At 43.1% G+C, this 23,380-nt stretch overlaps 1 pseudogene; it reads right to left on the reverse strand.

Moving 5' to 3' along the window:
* LOC102186812 lies at positions 3,902 to 7,192 on the reverse strand (annotated as a pseudogene).

Consider the following 23,380-nt stretch of genomic DNA (forward strand, 5'->3'; position numbering starts at 1 on the left):
TAACCTCTCTGGGCCTTGGTTTTCTCTTACATAAACTGAGGATGTTATCGGAAGCTCTGGTCCACTATGATTGCCTTCTTCTCTCAAACTCTAAACTCTTCTTGTCTTATTTTCTGAACAACCTACTTGTCACCTGTCATGTACTACCTTCAGTCTTCATTCCAGGAAAATTATGGGGCACTTACCATATGCCAGTTACTGAGAGGCTGAGTCCTGGGCTGAGTCCTCAATAAGGTCACCAAATAAAACTTCACTTGCAACTTTTAGGTTGTGCATTTTCCTTTAGCTGACATTTTCAACACCAAAGTGCTCACAGCATTCTTACTTTGATTTGCTATCTCATTTCATAAGACCAGGGACAATACTGCTTTGTTGGAACTCCAAGGCTTACCTGATTCAGGGACAACAGAGAAGTCACTTAGATTTGGGCTGGGAAAGGATAAGGAACAGGACAGAGTTGGTGCCTGGAGAAGTATGATTCAGTAAGCAAAAGGAATGTCCCCATCTGTCGATAAGACGTAGGATGACAGACTAGACTTTTAGCAATCCTCTCCTCCCTGCTTGGGACTTACCGGAGCACTGAAATTTTGGTTCACATTTGAAATCTCAACCTGGAGAGATTCAAGAAAAACTCTTTAGTAGCTCCAGTGGATAAACAAAAAGCAGACACAATGGTACATATCAACGAACTGATTGTTGCTATCTTTCTTCCCAGATGTAGAACGTTTCTAGGCTCCAAGAGAGCCCTCTTCATTGAAGAAGCTCTGAACTTCAAAGGCAGTCCATCATGGTCTTTGATATCTGCTGAACTGAATTTGGGAAACTGCAAGGAATCTCATTTTCAATTTAAGCTGAGGGAAGGTTCTGGATTTTAAACAAAAGGGGTGAATCTTCTCTGGAATCTGTAGTCTGTCTGGTTAATCAGAAGACCTTTTGGATAAACACCAGTTACTTCTGACTTATCTCTGAAGTACGAAGTGCCTTCTGAGTATCTTGATCACTTGAATTCTAGAAAAGAGAAAGCGGAAGTGACAACACTCTTTATAGCTTTCTGGAATTACTGATTTGCCATTTATTTTGTGTATCAGATTGCAGCCATGAAATTAAAAGATGCTTGCTCCTTGGAAGAAAGTTATGACCAACCTAGACAGCAAATCAAAAAGCAGAGACATTACTTTGTCAAAAAGGTCCATCTAGTCAAGGCTATGGTTTTTCCAGTGGTCACTTATGGACGTGAAAGTTGGACCACAAAGAAAGCTGAGTGCCGAAGAATTGATGCTTTTGAATTGTGATGTTGGAGAAAACTCTTGAGAGTCCCCTGGACTGCAAGGAGATCCAACCAGTCCATCCTAAAGATCAGTCCTGAGTGTTCATTGGAAGGACTGATGTTGAAGCTGAAACTCCAGTACTTTGTCCACCTGATGCGAAGGGCTGACTTATTTGAAAAGACCCTGATGCTGGGAAAGATTGAGGGCAGGAGGAGAAGGGGATGACAGAGGATGATGGTTGGATGGCATCACTGACTCACTGGACATGAGTTTGGGTAAACTCCTGGAGTCGGTGATGGACAGGGAGGCCTGGCGTGCTGCAGTTCATGGGGTCTCAAAGAGTCGGACACAACTGAGTGACTGAACTGAACTGAACACCACAAAGGCAAATCTGTGCTCATCAATGATAATTATGAACTAGATGCAAATTGAGATCTATTTACTGGACATCTATAGGCCATTTCAAACATTTCATCACATGTAATCACATTAATCTTCATGAGAAGTTAATTATTAATTCTGTCATTATTAATATTATTAACATATTGTTAATCTTGTTCTAGAATGAAGAAATTCAAGAGATTCAAGGTCACTTAGCTAACATCTTCCTCAAATGATAACCACAAGAAAATCATTTTTTAAAATATATTGTTTGTATAAGCCTGCAGAGCTAGTTACTGGCATAGTTTCAAGTTAAGCTCTTAATCCTGAAGAATGCATTATTTGCTCTGTACCACAGTCCCTTGTTTATTCTATAAATTTCTGACCCTATAATTTTTAGATAATTACAACTTCTCTGCCTCATTTGTAAATTGAGGATAATGATGAAAGACTGTTAATGAAAAAATGACACTATATATCTTCATATAGCGAAACTCAGGTATCCACGAAGAAATGAAGGGAGATTCACAAATAAATCTGTAAAGTATAAAGTTATAAATTAAACGTCACGAGATTAACTATAAATGACTTTAGGGTTTAGGCTATGTCTCATTTTTTCTTTCACCCCCAGGCCCCAGTTTAAAGAGAGATTCAACAAATGCGGAACAACGTGGGTGAATAATAATAATTTCCTTAGGCCCTGGATAAATGTTTATACACTTGAAGGAAATAATGGAATTCTAGAACTGGAAGAGATCTTGGAACCGTCTATACCCACGGTTCTTCAAACATTAACGTATGGCATCAGAATCCTCTGGAGAGTTTGTTAAAGCACAGGTCGCTGTGTTCCAGACCCCCAGAGTTCTTGGTACACAAAGTCTGGGATGGGCTTGAGTCTTGTCATTTCTCTTTTAAAAAGACTTACTTATTTATCATTCGTGTTTTGGCTGTGCTGGCTCTTCCTTGCTGCGCTCGGGCTCTCTCTGGTTGTGGTGAGTGGGGGGATACTCTCCAGTTCTGGCGTGAGGGCTTCTCATTGCGGCGGCGTCTCTTGCTGTGGAGCATGCGCACTAGGCAACGGGGCTTCAGGCGCTGCGGCACATGGGCTTAGTTGCTCCTGGGTATGTGGGATCTTCCCGGATAAGGGATCCACCAGTGTGCCCTGCATGGGCAGGTGGATTCTTAGCCAGAAGACCACCAGGGAAGCCTTGAGCATTGGCATTTCTAACAAGTTCCCACGTGAGGCTGATGTTGCTGGTCCAGGGACCACACTTTGAGAATCACTAACCTGCCACAACAATAACTAATATTCATTAAGGGCTAATTATGTGGCAGGCACTGTGCTAAAGGTATAATTCATATTAGGTCATTTAATCATTGCATTAAGTCTACGGATGGTGACATTATTAGCATCCTTATTTTAGTTATAAGAACAATGAGACCCAGAGAAGCTAAGTATTTTACCCAGACTCATCTACCTAATAAGTGGTGGAACCAGGGTGATGCATTCAGGCTGTGTGATGCTACATCTGGCTCTCTCGGGTGCTATTACAACTTCACAGAGTGAGGTGCCTTGTACATCAGCCTAGATGAAGAAATGGAAGCCCACCAGAAGTGACTCGCCCAAGGTCGCGTGATGAATTGGAAGAGGAGTGTGAATGAGAACACTGTCTTCCTAATTCAGCATCTGCCATCTCTTGCCATAGAGCACGAGGAGCAGGCAAGGGTTCTACTCTGTCTTTCAGTGAATCCCCAAGGCCATCACTTTCTAATCAGTTTGAGTAGTACAGATGTCCTTATGGTGCTCTAATATCTTAGTCATTTTCCTTATTTACCCACTGTTTCATAACTTAAAGAGGTGCTGGTATCTGTAGAGAAGAGAGTAGGGGTTGATGGATGAGTCATGAGGCTGGAGGCTAAAGACCCAGAAAGGAAAGGGGTTAATCAGACTGATGAATGGCTCAAGAGTGGATGGAAGATATGTCTCTATGTGTCTTGGCAAGTCCTCTGTAATATCTCTTCCCACACTTAGAAAACCCAGCTCTCAGGGACTTTAGGTCACTGTACCTCAACCACCCGAGTCTCCCAGGGATGCTGGAAAGGAAAATTAAGAATGTTTGGTTTGGGGAAGATTGGGCCTAGGAGGGCTCTTAAAATTCTAAATTCAGTCCCCAGAGGCTCCGTCCTTAGATATGCTGTACTCTCTGGTTTCTGTGCCCATAAGTTTGTTTGTTTTAAAGTAAAACATAAGTCAAATTTATTAGATTTGTCCACGGTCACCAATGGTGATCTTCTTGCTGGTCTTGCCATTCCTGAACCCAAAGCTATCCATGATTTCCACGATATTCATGCCCCCCTTCACCCTGTCAAAGACCATGTGCTTGCCGTCCAACCGTTCAGTCTTGGCAATGCAGATGGAAAACTGGCAACCGTTTGTGTTGGGGCCAGCCTTTGCCATGGACAAGATGCCAGAGCCTGCATGCTTCAGAGTGAAATTCTCATCAAATCTCTCGCCATAGATGGACTTGCCACTGGTGCCATTACGGTGGCAAAGTCACCACCCTTGACACAAAAATCCTGGAATTATTTTATGAAAGCAGGAAGCTTTATACCAAATCTTTTCTTCCCAGTGCTCAGAGCGTGAAGAATTTCTGCTGTCTTTGGAAGTTTGTCTACAAAAGCTCAGAGGAGATGGGGCCCAAGGGCTTGCCATTGTCGGCAATGTCAAAGAACAGGGTGGGCTTGACCGTGGCTGAAGGCTCCGGGGTGGCGCCGTCTACAAGGCTGTACCCGTAAGTTTTGCTAAACAGGTGTCTTTGAGCTCCACAGTGGTCAGGGTGAAAACATTTGAAGTGAGTTTAACATCAGAATTAAAGAAGAAATTTGTCCATTATTCAAAGAGCAGGCTGTACCTGACACCAAGCAAATACCGTCAAACAGCAATGGCTAGGTCGCACTGGTGGTCAAAGCTGTCCTTTCTCTGGCCAGGAAAAGTTTAACATCCCTGTCTGCAAAATCTGATTTCTTTAAGGACCCTCTGTCCCTCATCCCTCCCTCCCTTTTCCTTTCACCGTGCCCCTCCCCTCACCTCCCCATTCCCCAGGCACTTTATGCAAAAGTGCACAAAGCTCCTCAACATTGAGATCGTGGGTATGATTATTACGGGCAAATTCCCTAACTTTCCAGAGCTTCAGAGGCATGAGTAGCCTATGAATGTCTGTGTGGTCAGTGAGTTTGTTCTTTAGGATGAGAAACCTGGTAAGCATGCAGGCCCCAAAGATCAGGTGCTCTCAAATGAGTCATTGGTAATGAGTAGACGAAACACAAGGCACAGCTGTCCACGTTTCCTTCCCCGGGCCCCTTCCACCCCCTCTCCAAAATCTCCCCTGCCCTTGCTGGCCTTCCCCACCCCCCGCAGGTAGAACAACTGGTTGAAAAGATGCATTTTTTTTTGGTGGCCAAGATAAGGTTAGAATGACTGTCACCATGACCCAGCTTCAGTTCAGTTCAGTCGCTCAGTGGTGTCCGACTCTTTGCAACCCCATGGACTGTAGCACGCCAGGCCTCCCTGTCCATCACCAACTCCCGGAGCTGCTCAAACTCATGTCCATTGAGTCGGTGATGCCATCCAATGATCTCATCCTCTGTCTTCCCCTTCTCCTCCCACCTTCAATCTTTCCCAGTATCAGTGTCTTTTCTAGTGAGTCAGTTCTTCGAATCAGGTGGCCAAAGTATTGCAGTTTCAGCTTCAACATCAGTCCTTTCAGTGAATATTCAGGACTGATTTCCTTTAGGATGGACAGGTTGGATCTCTTTGCAGTCCAAGGGACTCTCAAGAGTCTTCTCCAACACCAAGTTCAAAAGCATCAATTCTTCAGCGCTCAGCTTTCTTTCTAGTCCAACTCTCACATCCATACATGACCACAGGAAAAACCATAGCTCTGACTAGACAGATCTTTGTTGGCAAAGTAATGTCTCTGTTTTTTAAAATGCTGTCTAGGTTGGTCATAACTTTTCTTCCAAGGACCAAGTGTCTTTTAATTTCATGGCTGCAGTCACTATCTGCAGTGATTTTGGAGCCCAAAGAAATAAAAAGTCTCTCACTGTTTCCATTGTTTTCTCATCTATTTGCCATGAAGTGATGGGACTGGATGCCATGATCTTAGTTTTTCTGAATGTTGAGTTTTAAACCAACTTTTGCACTCTCCTCTTTCACTTTCAATCAAGAGGCTCTTTAGTTCTTCTTCACTTTCTGCCATAAGGGTGGTGTCATCTGCATATCTGAGGTTATTGAGATTTCTCCCGGCAATCTTGATTCCAGCTTGTGCTTCTTCCAGCCCAGCGTTTCTCATGATGTACTCTGCATATAAGTTAAATAAGCAGGGTGACAATATATAGCCTTGACGGACTCCTTTCCCTATTTGGAACCAGTCCGTTGTTCCATGTCCAGTTCTAACTGTTGCTTCTTGACCTGTTACTCATCAGAAAAGCATTTGCAAAGGCTGCGCAATCATGGATGAGCTTGTTAAACTGCTCTTGTCTTTTTGTTTGATTTACAACAGAGAGGCCACTGTGGCAGCTTTTTTTTTTTTTTTGGAAAATAAGTGCTAAATGAATGCAGTACCTGGAATACTGATATTTATCTGGAGCCAAAAGTATTTTTGGCCAATAAAATGGCATGGGCCTGCTTGGGGTCCCCAGTCACACTACGTTACAGGTCCTGCAGATGTCCACACAGCATATGAGTTTGGAGTGATGGGGACAGACAGCTTCCGGCCAACTACCAGCTTTGTGGCCCTGCCTCTCTCCTGGCCCCTAGTCCCAAAGGTCCTGGCGTCTGTCTGTTTGCTAGGGCTTGGGCACGTAGTGTCCTTGGATGGTTGCATCTTTCCTCATACTGAGTTATTCTTAATTAAGCCTATAGGACTCAGCTTGGCAGTCTAGTCCCTGGACAGTCTGTTCCCAGCCAACTGTTGTCACTGGCTTCTGCCCCGTGAGACCTGTGCCTTTTCTTACTTGGTAGAATGTTCTAGGCATGGGCTCTGGAAACAGAAAAACCTGGCTTCTGATCCAGCTCAATCCATCATTCTGAACTAGATGGGGCTGTAACTTGACCTTTCCCACCTCCCCACCCTTGCTCATACCATTATCTTGGCCTGAAATCGTATCTCTGCTTCTTCACATACAGGCAAACCCTATTCAGCTCTGAGTGAAAGTACAAGTGTTAGTCACTCAGTAGTGTCTGACTTCTTCTGACCCCGTGGACTGGAGTCCACCAGGCTCCTCTGTCCATGGGATTCTCCAGGCAAGAATACTGGAGTGGGTTGCCATTTCCTTCTCCAGGGGATCTTCCCAACCCAGGGATTGAACCCAGGTCTCCCGCATTGCAGGCAGACTCTTTATGGACTGAACCGCCAGGGAAGACAGGCTCTAAGGTTGCCTCTAAGGTCAAGTGCAAATACCACTGTGAGCTCTTCTTACCCGCACAACGAGGTGTGATCTTCGGAGTTATCTCTGTGTCCCATCTCTTTGTCAATTTCCATATCTTGGCTTTAATTGTTCCCAGAGCTCTTTCTTTCCTGCGTTTCTGCTTTGAATCTCTGCCATTAAACTTATTACACAGCAGGGTTGCCAGATAAAATACAGGACGCTCAGCGAAGATTGAATTTCAGATAAACAAAGAGTACATTCGTTCAGTATAAATATGGCCCAAATATTATAAGGGGGAAAGCTTACATTAATTTTTTTCTGTCATTTATCTGAAATTAAAATTTAACTGAGCACTCTGTATTGTGTGTGTATATCTGGAAGCCCCTCACACCTGACTCTTTTTAACAGTTGTAGACTTTTCTGGATCCTTCATTGAATGGCACAAGATGTGACGGTAGCAAGCTTGTCTGCAAGGATTCATCTTTGCATCCTCTTATTTCTTCCTCCAAGGAGTTGCTTGGTGAAGTCTTGTTGGTGAGTAAAGGGACTGTCACACCAGCGGTTATGAGCACAGTTCTTAAGAGCCTTAGTTTTGGAATCAGAGGGCCAGAATGTGTTGTGTTCCTATCACTAGACTTACTACGTATGCCTTAGCAAGCTACCCACTCATGACTGTGAAATGGGAAGAAGACAGGATACCTTTTATTTAGGTACTACCTACCTTCTATGCTCTGAATGTACGTCACCATGAGTTGGACACGACTGAAACGACTTAGCACACACATGTTGGTTGCAAACAGAAAAATGCAGAAGGGATCCCAGTCTTCCTTTGAAGAAGCATCTTATTTGGCTTTTCTTTCCAATATCTCAAGTCAAAGGTATGTCCTTCTCTTGGGCTAATGTCCTTATCTGGCTTTTTAAGATGTCAGTTCTTTGTCTCTATTTCTAAGACTCCTCTATAGCTCCCCGAGATGGTATAGGCTCTTATCCAGCCCTTATGACCATATTTTACATCCTTCTTCTCACTTTCCCTAGATCCTGGGTGCTTTGTTCCCTAGCTAGAAATCTTTTGCCGCTTTGCTTAGATACTATTGCCTTTTGTGTGTGTGTGAAGTGTTAACTGTGTGTAATGTGCTGTGTGTGTGTATGTGTATATGATGCGAGAAGAAATAAGTCATTCTGGCTTCTCCTGATTACCCAGGCACAGTTGGATGAGTGGCTATTAGCAAAATCACTCAAGTCTGACAGGTATTTAACTCTACCAGGCTAAGTGCAAACCCACTCTCCCTGTCTTTAATGGCCCCTCTACCAGGCACCCTGAGATGCTTGGCTTAGAGTGTCCCATTGAATATTCACAAGTGCTCATAGGTTTATGTGCTTATCTCAAATTTGTGGATGAGGAAACAGAATGAAAGAGGTTAGTAACTCACTCTAAGGCCTCAAGGCTGGTAACTCCTAGCTGCAATTCAAACCCATTTTCCTGACTCCACCCCTCAGGCTCTTTTCTCCAAAGCCAGTGGTTCTTCACCCTGGCTGCACATTTTAAATCAACCCATATGTCCAATGGACTGACGGCTGGACCCCATTCCCAGAGATTCTGATTTAATTGCTTTTGACAGCCGTTGCACTTGTACTACTCTCCTCTCGGCCTGTTTATCAGGTCATAAGACAGAAGGATCAAACATAGCCTAATTTGACCTCCCCCTCCCGTTGTCCCCACTGGTGGAACTTGGGCCCTTAAACTTTTTAATGATTTTTAGAAATATTTTGTATTTTGTGCCTTGAAATTTTGCACATTAAAAAGTGTTTCTTTATTTCTTTATTTTTGGCTGTGCTAAGATCTTTGTCACTACACAGGCTTTCTCTAGTTGTGATAAACGGGGGCTACTCTCTAGTTGCAGTGCCTGGGATTCTCACTGGAGTGGTTTCTCTTCTTGTGGAACACAGACTCTAGGGCTTATGGGCTCAGTATTTGTGGCACACAGGCTGACTTGCCACTTGGCACGTGGAATCTTCCTGGGCCAAGGATCGAACCTGTGTCTCCTGCGTTGGCAAGTAGATTCTTTACCACTGAAGCACCAGGGAAGCCCATTTTCTATGATTTGTAGTCAAGGATTATTTGTCACGTTGCTGGGATCAATCCTAGCTATAAGTACGTTCTGTGGAACTATGGAAATGTGGACACAACTGCTCAGAAGTGCCGAGGTGGAAGAAACAGCATGTCCTGCTCTCCTGCTGTGTGAAGAGTTCTTGAAAAGGTATTTTGGTGATTTTCCCCCGACTTCTTAAGTTCACTTTACACTGCTTTCTTTTTGAATCTTCCGCAGCAAGTTACCCCATTTTCAAAGACTTGTTTCTTCTCTGTGAGCTTCACTCTTTCACTCCATCTTTCTCCAGGCCAGAATGGGAGCTGCCTGAGGCTGTACAATTCATTTCTTGTGCCCAATAGAATTGTCTTCTTTTTGTTTCCATTTTAGTCTAAGGATTTCTCTGGTTATATTCACTTCTCCCTTTTCTCTCGACTTCAGGTCACCTTAGGAAGTCTTCCCTGCCAAGAAAATTGTCATGTGCCATTAACGATCCACAGTTGGAAGCTGATCTTTCTTTCAGTACCATTGGCCTACTTATTTGGACTGTGATCTTTAGCCAGTTTCATTTTGGAGAATTTCAGGGCTTTTTAGATTGCTAAATGAGGTGTAACACAATCTCGCACTCATGATTTCCATGAAAATTCATTCTCCTAAGCATAATCGGCATGTTTATTTGTTTAATATATCTCCTCCACTCAACTGTAAGTTCTTCTAGGCACCAAGCCTGTTTTGATCACCACTGTGTACCTGGTGCCTAGAATTGTGGTGGGTTTAGTAGGTGTTCAGTAAATGTTGCTGGAATGTTGGCTATTGAGTTGGCTTGCAGGGTTCTGAGTGCCCGCTGTACCACTTACAAGCTGTGTGTTTGTGACCTTGAGCAAGTTAACTTCTCTGAACCTTCATTTCTACATTTGTAAAATAATAATAATCTTGCCTGGAGAATTCCCATGGACAGAGGAGCCTGACAGGCTGCAGTCCAAGAGGTCACAGAGAGTCAGACATGACTGAGGGACTAAGCACAGAACAGTACTAGTAGTAATTGTAACAGTAGCAATAAACCTCATATGGTGGTTGTAAAGACTGGAAGATATATGCATATACAGAAATCATTTCAGTGCCTGGTACATAGAATTTCCTTGCATTTGCTAATGAGGATGTTGGGGTTGTCGATAAATATTGATTTTCACAATAATATTGCTGAGAAGTGGAAATATAGTCCAAAATTTAAGAGCTATCCTTCAAAAAAGAATAGCTATTTAGCTCCAATGAGATAAATGAAACAGAAGTTTGTCCACTTTCCTTTTCATATATATAATATTTTCATCCTGTAATGAGTTTTTGCTCAAGAAGAAAACAAACAAGTTGAGAACAAGTTGAGTCACTTCATTTACATGCCAATAATCAAGAGCATACTCTGGTAATTTAAGGGAATATGAGTATCTTCTCAGGGCTTCCCAGGTGGCTCAGTGGTAAAGAATCCACCTGCCAATGCAGGAGATGCAGGTTCGATTCCTGGTTGGGAAGATCCCCTGGAGAAGGAAATGGCAACCCACTCCAGTATTCTTGCCGGGAGAATCCCGTGGACAGAGAAGCCTGGTGAGATACTGTCCATGGAATCACAAAACAGTTGGGTACAACAGTGACTGAACAACAACAAGTATCTTCTCTTGGCCATAGGAGGCTGCTGATGGGATGCAGGAAGACTTTCAAAAATATTTAATTATTTATTTGGTTTTGCTGGGTCTTCATTGCAGCTTGTGAAATCTAATTCCCTGACTGAGGATTGAACCCCAGCCCCCTGCACTGGGAGTGTGAATCCTAGCCATTGGACCATCAGGGAAGTACCAGGATTCAGGAAGATTTTTAAAAGAGGGTGGAAAGGAGCACCCGTGCTATAGAACCAGAGGCCCCTGGGATCATCAGCAGCTCACTCAAGTAGCAGTTGTAAGGTCCATTTATTTGACTTTCTTCTGTTGGTACAAATAGAAACACCCCGTAGGGTTTATTAAGAGCAGATGTATTAAATATCAACACTCAAAACTGGTTTAACGGGGAAACAAATGAGGAGTAAAAACAAACAAAAAAGAGAGACTACACAGGAGTCATGAGAGAGTAATGTGACATCTTTCAAGGGTGCTGGCCAGGGGAAAAGCACCCAAATCAAGGTCATAGCCAGGCACGGTCAGTCACAATGTTACTCGCTAAGTCATGTCGGCTCTTTTCGACCCTATGGACTGTTGCCTGCGAGGCTCCTCTGTTCATGGGATTTCCCAGGCAAGAATACTGGAGCAGGTTGCCATTTCCTTCTCCAGGGAATCTTCCCGACCCTGGGATCAAACCCAGGTCTCTGGCATTGCAGGCAGATTCTTTACCATCTGAGCCAAATATTAGTTGCTAGTCACAATGGGAAGAGAGCAAATAACACTCACTTCTTTACCATTTGTGCAAGGAACAGAACCAGCTTCCTGCCTGGATTGGTTCTTTGATGCCTCCTTGCCGATCCTGGAGAAGGAAATGGCAACCCACTCCAGTACTCTTACCTGGAAAATCCCATGGACAGAGGAGCCTGGTAGGCTACAGTCCATGGGATCGCAGAGTTGGACACAACTGAGTGATTTCCCTTTCACTTTGCTGATCCTGGGATTTCTAAGAGTAGAGCCCACTGGTTTATACTTCAGGGCAGGATACGATTGGCAAGACCATGCCACTCTATACAGTGGAGTGCTCAGGGCCCTGCTATGCAGTGACCACCCTGTGTACAGTTACAAAAGGAAACTTGTAGGTGGATGAATTACAAAAATGTGACTCTTCCTCTGGGCTGCACAAGGTTTGGGGAGAGGACTGTTTGCTAGATTTAAGCCCCCAGGTCCCCCTCAGCTGGGTCCCTTTGTAGAGGGACCCTACATCTTGTAATAGGCTTACATTACCACACTCTTTACCAGACTCAGTGGTAAAGAATCTGTCTGCCAATGCTGGAGATGCAGGGGATGAGGGTTCCATCCCGGGACTGGGAAGATCTCCCAGAATAGGAAATGGCAACTCACTCCAATATTCTTGGCTGGAAAAATCTATGGACAGAGGAGCCTGGTGGGCTATAGTCCATGGGGTTGCAAGGAGTCAGACAGGACTTAGCAACTGGGCATGGCACACTCTGTAACTGTTCACTGTGGCTTTGAAAAGTTCTTTACTTTTCTATAAGTGTGTCCCCCTTTCACCAGCGAGGAAGCTAGGAGACTAAAATCTTTATTTATTTGTTTTTGGTTATGTTCGGTCTTCATTGCTGCCTGTAAGCTTTCTCTAGATTCGGTGATGGGGGCTACTCTCTAGTGCTTGCCCTTCTCACTGCAGTGGTTTCTCTTGTTCTGGAGCATGGGCCCTAGCGTACAGGCTCAGTAGCTGAGATTCATGGATTCTGTTGCCCTGCGGCAAGTGGAATCTTCCTGGACCAGGGATCAAACCTGGGTCCCCTGGCCTGGCAGGCAGACTCTAACTACTGGGCCACAAGGGAAATCTGAGAATAAAACATGCATTGACCAACTCAATAGTCATAGACCTTTTTGGGGAGGTACACCATTCCCAAGTGGGCCTTCATCAGCCTCATTGTATAGAGCACCTACTATGTGCAGATTACTCTGCCGGGTCCTAGGATATGGGCTACGTAAATGGTTGCACATTTTGAATATAGCTTTGAAGGTAGGCAGTGCAAGCTCTGTTCTATCCGAGTGCTGTAGACTGTGAGAGCAAGAGGAGCTCCCGAGAGAGTGGACAATCACCCTTTTCTGGTACAGCTACAGAAGATTATACCATATAAGACTTGAGTTGAGTGAAGATTGGGTAGGGCTGGGGAAACCAGAGAAGACCAGGCAGGATTGCAAGCAGAGAATATAATGTGAGCGACGGTGTGCGGAGAGGCTGCACCTCAGCGACCCCAGTCACTGCATAGCATCACCCCTGCATGGCACCCAAAGACAATGAGCCCTTCTGAAGCAGAGTCTTCATTCCAGAGCACAAGGCTTCCTTCCGCAGAACTTCCCCATCCTGCGTCTCATGTGTGTCGCGTCCAGTGGGCACTAGTTAGCCACATAAGAGAATCTGGGGTTAGGTATTACTATATGAAAATGCAGTGAAAGTGAAAGTCTCTCAGGCATGTCTGACTCTTTGTGACCCCATGAACTATACAGTCCATGGAATTCTCCAGGCTAGAATACTGGAGTGAGTAGCCTTTCCTTTCTCCAGGGGATCTTCCCAACCCAGAGATTGAACCCAGGTCTCCCGCATTGCAGGTGGATTCTTTACCAGCTGAGGCCCAAGGGAAGCCCATTACTATATGAACCCACCCACATAACTGAGGTACATTGAAATGAAGAATTTCTGGACATATTGCTATAAAATATTTCTAAACTTTTGGAATTACAAGTAGGACAGAACTCATGGTGTTTATTACTATGCAGTAAATTCGCCTCAAACTTTGCTCTTTAAGCAACAAACTTGTATCTCACATAGTTCCTCAGGGTCAGGAATTCAGGGGCTGCTTTTGCTGGGTAGGTTTGGCTGGAGACTTTTTGTTGCTGTTGTTGTTGTTCAGCCACGAAGTTGTGTCCAACTCTTTGCAACCCCTGGACTACAGCATGCCAGGCTCCTCTGTCCTCCAGTATCTCCCTGAGTTTGCTCAAATTCATGTCCATTGAGTCAGTGATGCCATCTAACCATCTCATCCACTGCCGTTCTCTTTTCCTTTTGACTTCAGCCTTTCCCAGCATCACAGTCTTTTCCAATGAGTTGGCTCTTCACATCAGGTAGCTGAAGTATTGGAGCTTCCATTTTAGCATCAGTCCTTCCAATGAATATTCAAGACTGATTTCCTTTAGGATTGACTCATTTGGTTTCCTTACAGTCCAAGGGACTCTCAAGAGTCTTCTCTATCACGACAATTCAAAAGCATCAATTCTTTGGCATTCAGCTTTCTTTCTAGTCCAACTCTCACATCCATATATGACTACTGAAAAAACCATAGCTTTGACTAGACAGTCCTTTGTTGGCAAAGTGATGTTTCTACTTTTTAATATGCTGTCTGGTTGGTCATAGCTTTCCTTCCAAGGAACAAGCATCTTTTAATTTCATGGCTACAGTCACCACCTGCAGTGATTTTGGGGCCCAAGAAAATAAAATCTGTCACTGTTTCCATTGTTTCCCCATCTATTTGCCATGAACCAATGGAATGAGTTTGTAATCAAGATATTGGCCAGATACTGTCATCTGAAGCCTTGACTGGGGCTGAATGGTCTGATTCTAAGCTCACTCAAGTGGCTGTTGCCAAGAGCCCTCCTTTGAGGATCTCTCCACATGTTTTCACAACAAGGCAGCTTATTTCCCTTGTAATAAGTGATGGAAGAAAGAAGGCGTGAATAGGAAGCTTGGTGCTTTTTATGACTGAGTTTCTGAAAGCATCACCTCTGCAGTTTTTTGCTGGTAATGCAGACCATCATGGAAGGGAATTATACCAGCAGGTGGCATCACTAGGGACCATCTGAAATGCTGGTACCACTGAAATAATATTTTGGGGAGATTAGAGCTTTCAAAGGGGGTTCCCTGGTAGCTCAGCTGGTATAGAATCCACCTGCAATACAGGAGATGCTAGTTTGATTCCTGGGTCGGGAAGACCTTCTGGAGAAGGGATAGGCTACCTGCTCCAGCATTCTTGCCTGGAGAATCCCCATGGATAGAGGAGCCTGGCGGGCTACAGTCCATAGGGTTGCAAAGAGCCAGACATGATTAAACAACTAAACACAGCACAACACAGAGTTTTCAAGATATGTACCAGAGGTCATAGGGGCCCTGGATATCGAAAAATATTTCTTATTTAAAATACCTATAATTTCTGAATAAATATTTTTAAAAATATTTCAAAAGTCATCGTATGCTGATTGGAAAGTAAGAGGCAAAATGAACAAATAAATGAGGAAGCAGAGAGAGGAGTGGTTAAGCTGAAAGCTCCCCTGGGGCATCTTTCTATCTTCAAGTGACCCAGAGAGTTGGTTTTAATTGGTTTTAATATCTGCACAGCCTTACGTGAGACAAAGACCAGGGACTCTGAGAAGTCAGATCACAGACCCTCTTATAAAGTATCTTGTCCTCAAAGGATATCTCCTCAGTGACAGCTGAAACCTGGAATTTCTGCAACTCCATTTCCCCACTGAAGAGGATAGAAAAGAAACTTGCTTGCTCCAACAGCTGCTGGATAACAGGAGGAAAAAGCTGAGAATTTATAACCAGTTAACCTTTATGCAGGCTTGCAGCCAAATTCACACTTTCCCTGTGGTTTGAAAAACCCCCGTTTATAGTGTTAATGTGAGCCAAGGTTTTCAGTCTAAAAATAAATCAAATCCTCATTGAAGGAATCACCTTTATCACAGACCTTTCCGATGCCCAGATCTAAAATTCCATGGAACTGGAATTCACAATTAAGAAGAATCACAGGGCACTTGAGGAAACAAGTCCCCATGAGACAAGCAGAAAAAACAGACAACAGACAGGGGCCGACATCCACTTTGACTATTTGGTTATTGATTAGGGAATAAATTGAAGTATGTTTAGTATGCTTACCAAAGAAAAGATGCAGTCAAATAGATGAGTAAAGAGATTGTTGTGGGCAAAGAGGGTAGGAGGGAAGCTCAAAAAGGAGAGGGTATAGGCATACATACAGCTGATTCATTTCATTGAACAGCAGAAACTAACACAACGTTGTGAAGCGACTATATACTCCAACAAACAAAAGAATAAGAGAGTATGGAAACTGACTAGGCCACTTGGACACCCAAATAGGACTTTCAGAAACAAAAACTGAAATTAATAAAAGTAAAATATAGTTGCCTTTGAAAGGGCTGCATAAGTACCTACATGATTTCTTTGATTTTTGTCTCTTGGTCCACAAAGCCTAAGGTATTCACTAACTGGGCCTTTACAAAAAAATGGTGCTGACCTCCACAGTAGAGGCATTTGCATGAGGCCCTCAGTCAGCCTGAGGGGTCAGCTAAGTATCACCCAGGCAGAACTATATTATCTTATTAATGTAAGATTAGATTAGAAAGAAATAGTGTGGCAGGAAAATTAAGTGGAGAAAGAAGGCTGAATAACTTGGCTTACGGGGAAGGCCAATAAAGTTCCAGACAAGGAACTTGCACCATCTATGTTGGGCCACCAGCACCCACTTGAATATCAGGGGGTGCCCTGCCTTGGGCTCCCCATTACGTGGATCTTAAAAGCCGGGACAAGTAAGTAGACATGGTGAGCCGCCCCGCTCCAGATGGGAATTCAGCCTGAAATTAGAGTAAAGAGGAGACACGGGGCCCCGTCCTCTATTGTTCAGAAGGCCTTTTATACTTTTGATAAAACATGGAGATCAATGGGTAACACAAAGTTATGCAGCGTAAGCAGCCCAGACTCTTATCAAAACCAGGTTTTTCTCTCTGCATACCTAATTTTATACACAAGCCTTAGGTAATTCACATCATCTTCCGGCCAAAAGGGCCAATTAACATTTTACAGCCTTTTTTCTGATAAGGGTTTGTCAACCAGAAGACTTATTTGTGTTGATCTTCCCAAAGTCTGGTGCCAGTCTCAGAAAGTACTAAATAAAGTTACATTCTTACATAGCAAAGATACTGCAGTTTATAACAAGTGAAAGGAGTACAGTGATTTATAACAAAAGAAAAGTAATTAACTCAAAAGTCTAGTGTTGCTAACATCAAAACTACTATATATCTTTTTCCATATCCCATTTACATTGATTAATATCCTCCCAGGTGCCTAAAAGATAAAGAATATGGAGGCCTGGCAGCAATCATTGAGTCAACAGTGAAAACCCTCTACCAATATGATTTTTAACTCTTTAGAAAAGGCTCTGTATCTTTAAGATGCTTTAAGCTTTGTGTCTCTTGTGGTTGGGGGGCTGTAAGCAATTCACAAGCTGTAAGAGGTCCGGGGGAACCTGTTAGGCAAGCTAGAGAGCTATCAGAGGGGTTTTAACTGAAACATCCCTTTCAAATGCAGAAGACTAAAGCCCTGATTTGACTTTTTCCAGAGAATATTAGAAGAGTGGAAAAGCAGGCAGATTCTTATTTTTAGGGGGTGGATGCTCAGGAAATTCCAGGGGGAAAACCTGAGGTCTGATTAGCCTTGCCATCAGAGCTCTGCCGCATGACCTTGTCACGGGTGGAATTCCTCACGCTGGCTCCCGGCAACCGGGGACATCAATCTTCATTGTTCTGGAGTCTCAAGAGTTGAAAGCCTGAGTGTGAGGAAGTCTGGGGCAGGAAGAGATTGGTCCATGAATATAACTATTAGGCAATTATGGATGGCATTCTGCAAATAGAACACATTAAAAAGGAAAGGGGGAATGGAGGTTTCTTTGCCCGCATACCCACTGGTGCCCCTTGTTTGCCACACATGGATCCAGACCAAGTGCTTTTTATGGCTATTGGCTGCACCCGATGGACTTCAAAATTCTGTTTCTCAACACGGAGTGCTGACACTTTTGCCCTGAGAGGACTCAGGGAGGGGTGAGGATGCTGGCAGGAAGCTGTGTGGTGACCTCGGGGTGGAGTGAGTGGCAGGAAGCTGGAGAGGGAAGTGATTAGGGGAAAGGAAAACAAGAGGGTCACCACGCCCTAGGGTGTTCCTCTGAATGTGGACACCATGCCTGGTTGGTCCAAGGTCCCCCAAACCTGTGTGCTCATGCCTCCCTTGTGCTTCAGAAGGAGGCAGCAAGGATGGAGTCTTAGAACAAGGAGTCATCATGTTCTGAGCCTCTATTATATGCCAGGTGCTTTAAGCTACAATTTCAGAGAGTAGATATTGCCTTTCCCATTTTTCAAATAAGAAAACTGAGGCCCATTGAGAAACATTAAGAACAAGGGCCACAAAGTGAGTTAGCAATGAATTCAGTTCTGTCTCCAAACTCAACTCTTTCTTCCCTACCAAGCAGGTATAGCCAAGAGCCACATGAAAGGAATAATCACACGTCACCAGCAAGAACCTGAAGAAAAACAGAAAGTTAAGTCCTGCTGCCCTAACACCTACTCCCTGTTTTGACATCCAGGGTAACTCTGCTAAACAGAGTATATGTGTGTGCAGTTCAGTCATGTCCGACTCTTTGTGACCGCATGGACTGTAACTCAGCAGGCTTCTCTGTCTATAGGATTTTCCAGACAAGAATACTGGAGCGGTCTGCCATTTCCTTCTCCAGGGGATCTTCCCAACCCAGGGACTGAACCCACAGCTCTTGCATCTCTGGCAATGGTAGGCAGGTTCTTTACCATTGGTGCCACCCGGGAAACCTAAAACCAAGTAATTTGCCCCTAAATGTCCCCAATGACATATGATGGCTCTTTTTGTCTGACATGTTAATAGCAGCCTCAGTGTAACAAACGATGAAATGACAACAACAAAAATTGTTATCAGGACCTTGCCATGGAAATGTTCATGGGTTGGAGTGGAGAGATACAGAATGGTCTGCTGTGATGTATGAAACCCTTGGTTTTAGGGATGTTAAGAGAGTCAGACCCTGATGCTGGAGAAGTTGATGGGCAGCACAGGAGGAAGGTTCTGTCGGAGAAGAGAGGGTGGATCACCATGACACCTCCTGGGTAAAGGAGGGGTCAGTGTGGGTAGACAGACTCCTTTCACAGGCTTCGTGATTGTCTCGAAAGCTGGAGTTAGATCTCACCTTCAACTGGATGGCTCAAAAGGACAATGAGAATTCTAGCAACAGGTAGAAGGAAGGGAGAGGAAGAGCACTGTGATGGTTGTTGCCTTTGAGGGCACTATGCTAAGTGAAATAAGTCAGACAGAGGAAGATCACTATCGTATGATCTTGCTTGTATGTGGAATCTGAAAAAAACCAAACTCATGGAAACAGAGGACTGGTTGTTGGTTGCCAGCCTCGGGGGGTGAGGGGTGGGAGAAATGAATGAAGGTGGTCAGAAGTTACGAAGTTCCAGTTCCAAGGTAAATCCTGGAGATGTTATATACAACAGAGTAACTACAGATGACAATATTGTGCTGCGTAATTGAAAGTAGTTACAGGTCAACATCTCAGTAAAACAAGAAAAAATATATACAGTTCTTGTATTATATACTATATAATACAGATTGTTTTATATTATACTGTATTCTGTATGTTGCACTCAGTCGCTCAGTCACGTTTGACTCTTTGCAACCCATGGACTGTAGCCCACCTGGCTCCTCTGTCCATGGAATTTTCCAGGCAAGAATACTGGAGTGGGTTGCCATTTCCTGCTCTAGGGGATCTCCCTGACCTAGGGATCAAATCCAAGTCTCTTGTGTCTCTTGCATTAATAGGCAGATTCTTTACCACTGTCCCATCTGGGAAGCTCCATACTATACTATATATACTATGCTATATTATAATATGCATTATATACTACATAATATATAGAGAGTATATATATTTTGTTACAAGCATACCTCATTTTTCTGCACTTTGCTTTATTGTGCTTCACAGATTTTTTTTTTTTTTTTTTTTTACAAACCGAACATTTGTGGCAACTCTCCATCAAGTCAGTTTACTGATGGTGTTTTTCCTATAGCATTTGCTCATGTCTTGTCTGTGTCACATTTTGGTAATTGTCTCAACATTTCAGACTTTTTCTTTATTATTATATTTGTAATGGCAATCTGTGATCAGTCATCTCTGATGTTACATTTGCAAAAAGATTGCAACTTGAATGCTCACATGATGATTGGTATTTTTTTAGTAATAACATTTTAAAATTAAGCTATGTACTTTTTTTAGACATAATATTATTGTACACTCAAAAGACTACAGTGTAGTGTAAAAGCAATTTTTGTATATGCTCTGGGAGACCAAAAACATCCATGTAACTCATTCTATGATGGTGGTCTGGAACCGAACACACTGTCTTTCTAGAATCTTCCTGTACTATGCTGTGCTTAGTCGCTCAGTCATGTTTGACTCTTTGTGACCCCATGGACTGTAGCCCACCAGACTCCTCTGTCTATGGGGATTCTCCAGGCAAGAATACTGGAGTGGGTTGCCATGAACTCCTCCAGGGGCTCTTCCCAACCCAGGGATCGAACCCAGGTCTCCCACATCGCAGGTGGATTCTTTACCATCTGAGCCACCAGGGAAGCCCAGAATCCTCTGAGGTTTGTGGTTTTAAAAAATATATCTTTAGTTTGAAGTATAGCTGATTTCAATGTTGTGTTAGTTTCAGGTGTACAGCAAAGTGATTAAGATATATATATATATATATACTCTTTTTCATATTATTTTCAATTATAGCTTATTACAAGATATTGCGTATAGTTCCCTGTGTTGTTTAGCTGCTAAATTGTGTCTGAGTCTTTCGCAACCCCATGGACTGTAGCCAGGCTCTTCTGTCCATGGGATTTCCCAGGCAAGAATCCTGGAGTGTGTTGCCATTTCCTCCTCCAATAATTCCCTGTACTATGCAGAAGGTCCTTATTGCTTATCTATTTTATATACAGTGGGGCTTCCCTGGTGCCTCAGTGGTAAAGAATTTGCCTACAATGCAGGAGACCCGGGTTTGATTCCTGGGTTGGGAAGATCCTCTGGAGAAGGGAATGGCAATGCACTCCAATATTCTTGCCTAGAGAATCCCATGGACAGAGGAGCCTGGTGGGCTGCAGTCCATGGGGTCATACAGAGTCAGACACGATTGAAGTGACCAAGCAGCAGCCGCAGCCGTGTGTATCTGTTAATCCCAAATCCTCAATTTATCCCTGCCCTCCAAGTTTGTGTTTGTAATATGACTGACATAGAAAGGACACGTTTCTCATAGGAATTTGTTCTGTCTCATTGATCACTGTGTATTAGTGCTTTGGAAACTGGAGAGCGGAAAAGGTATCTGAGAATCTTTGTGAAACATAATGTTAAAATGGTCCTTCCCTAAGAATAGCAACCAAAAGAAGTTTGCCAAGTTTTCCACGTTGCAAAATGAGATTTGAGACTATCTAATTTACTGTTACCCTCTGAAAAACTCAGCAGGGACCAATAACTGTAAATCAAATGGGTAAACCATTTTTTTTATCATTGTGAAAGAAATAAGTGATTATAATGAAAACACAGAAGAGCAGAAGAAAAAAAAACACCTTTAATTCCTTGTACCAGAGAAAACTGCCATTACTGATTAAAAGCCTACATATAGTAATAAAAGTATCTTGACCAGGGGAACAACACTGACTCTCAGTTAATTTTATTTTATTATGATCTTATCACAGTACATTATCATGCTATTTTAACTTTCAATATAGCAAACATTTTTTCATGTTATCATAAACTTCTTGATATAAACAAAAAATTTGATTTCCCTTAAGTGGATTTTCCATCAGCTGACAGCTCTAAGACCTTGGACAAATCCATTCACCCCTGTGAGCTAAATTTTCCTAACTGTAAAGTGAGCTGGTTAAATTAGACAGGTTCTAAGGTCACTTTCAGTTCTGAAATTCAATGATTCTAAGGCATGCACGGTCCAGTGTGTGACCCCTCTCCAACCCTTGTTATCTGATTCTTGTTTCCCACTCTTCTTACTCATCCACCTTTCTTTCTGTTCTGTTTTTGACCCATGCCAGTACCTGCTATAGTTCCTGACTGAGCAAGCTGTCTTCTGGCCTTATTTATTTACCTGCATTGGGTCTTAGTTGCAGCATGTGGGATCTAGTTCCCTAACCAGGGGTGGAACCTGGGCCCCTGCCTTGGGAGTGTGAATCTTAGCCACTGGACCACCAGGGAAGTCTCTTGGCACTGTTGTAAGACCTCCATATCCCATTCCAAATAAGCCTATAAACCATATATCCAGGCTGCTTGAGACACAATCTTCTCATAGGCCCTGTAAGTTGACTTGTTTTGATGACTTCTGCCTGGTGGAGATTAAAAATGAAAGATGGTGCTTGGTGGCTCGCATAATCAGTGCAGAAGTCATTTCATCTAAATCTCTGCTATCCTTTCCAAGTCCCTCCTGGCTTGGAGGGAATTCTAGTTGGTAAACTCCAAGGCCCGTCACACATGCTTTTAATTCCCAAGTAGTAATGCCTAACACGTATTTGACCCTGACAAAGAAGGACAGTTTCCAGCAATTTTCTTAAATAAGATCAGAGTAAGCTCTCCTGAGTATTGGCAGATTTCAAGATGGCAGTGTGATCGAAGGGGAGGAGGTAGAAATGACTAACACAACTGGACAATTTATAAAGTCAGAACTCCAGGGAAAATGAAGTTCACTAAATGAGGTACAGGCCTGGCTCCAAGACGTGAAGTCCAGATTTTCACAAGATGTTGTAGTGATCATGAGCAGGTAACAATTGAGTAGAACCATCCTTCCAAAGGAATGGGAAAGGAGGTGTGACTTATTTCAATAATGGATGATTTCGGTAGACCCAGAACTCATGGAAGTTAAATCTTCCACTATGGGGGACTTCCACTGGAAAATCTGGAAAAGTATGATAGGAAAACAAATATTTTGGCCCCAAATAAAAATGAAATGGAAGTGGGTGTATAAGTATATTTGCCGAAGGAACCAAGAACACCTGAATTATGTTCTAGACCAGAGTCATATTTTTCTATAAGAGCACTGAAAGAAATACAACAATAAGGAATTTTATGTAACACTTCCTCTTGTTCTAGGTACTGTTCTAAGCTCTTTGGACTTAAGCTTATTCAGTCCTCATAACTGATGCCATGTAAAGGGAAGATTACTGTTTTGGATGGGTCATCCACTTGGGAATTGAAGTTAACCTACACTATTTCAAGATATGAGGCAGAGAGGAAAACGGTGGTCCAGGGATTAAAAAAATCCATGATTATGGAAAAGTCAGAATATACTTGCATTTTCAAGGTGTCAAACCAATTTAGAGATCTCTCAATACAGGTTATTAGAGGATTGCCCTTTTTTTCAGCCAGATTTATTCTCTGATAAAAGTGTACAATCAGGGTTTTTTTTTTTTTTTTTTTCCTTAACTTAGTAGGACTCTCTTTCACTGATTCTCTAATTGAGCCATTCACATGATTTGTCAGTTTCTGGTTGCCTAATGATGACTGCCAGTTATTGCTCAGTCTCTCATTCAGTAACTATTTCTGACAATACTTTCCTAAAAGCTGTGTGTATAAAACATAAAATTTATAGTAGCAAGGCACTTAATATGCCATCAGTAGAC

Source organism: Capra hircus, chromosome 23 (genome assembly GCF_001704415.2).
Source record: "Capra hircus breed San Clemente chromosome 23, ASM170441v1, whole genome shotgun sequence".
NCBI lineage: Eukaryota > Metazoa > Chordata > Mammalia > Artiodactyla > Bovidae > Capra > Capra hircus.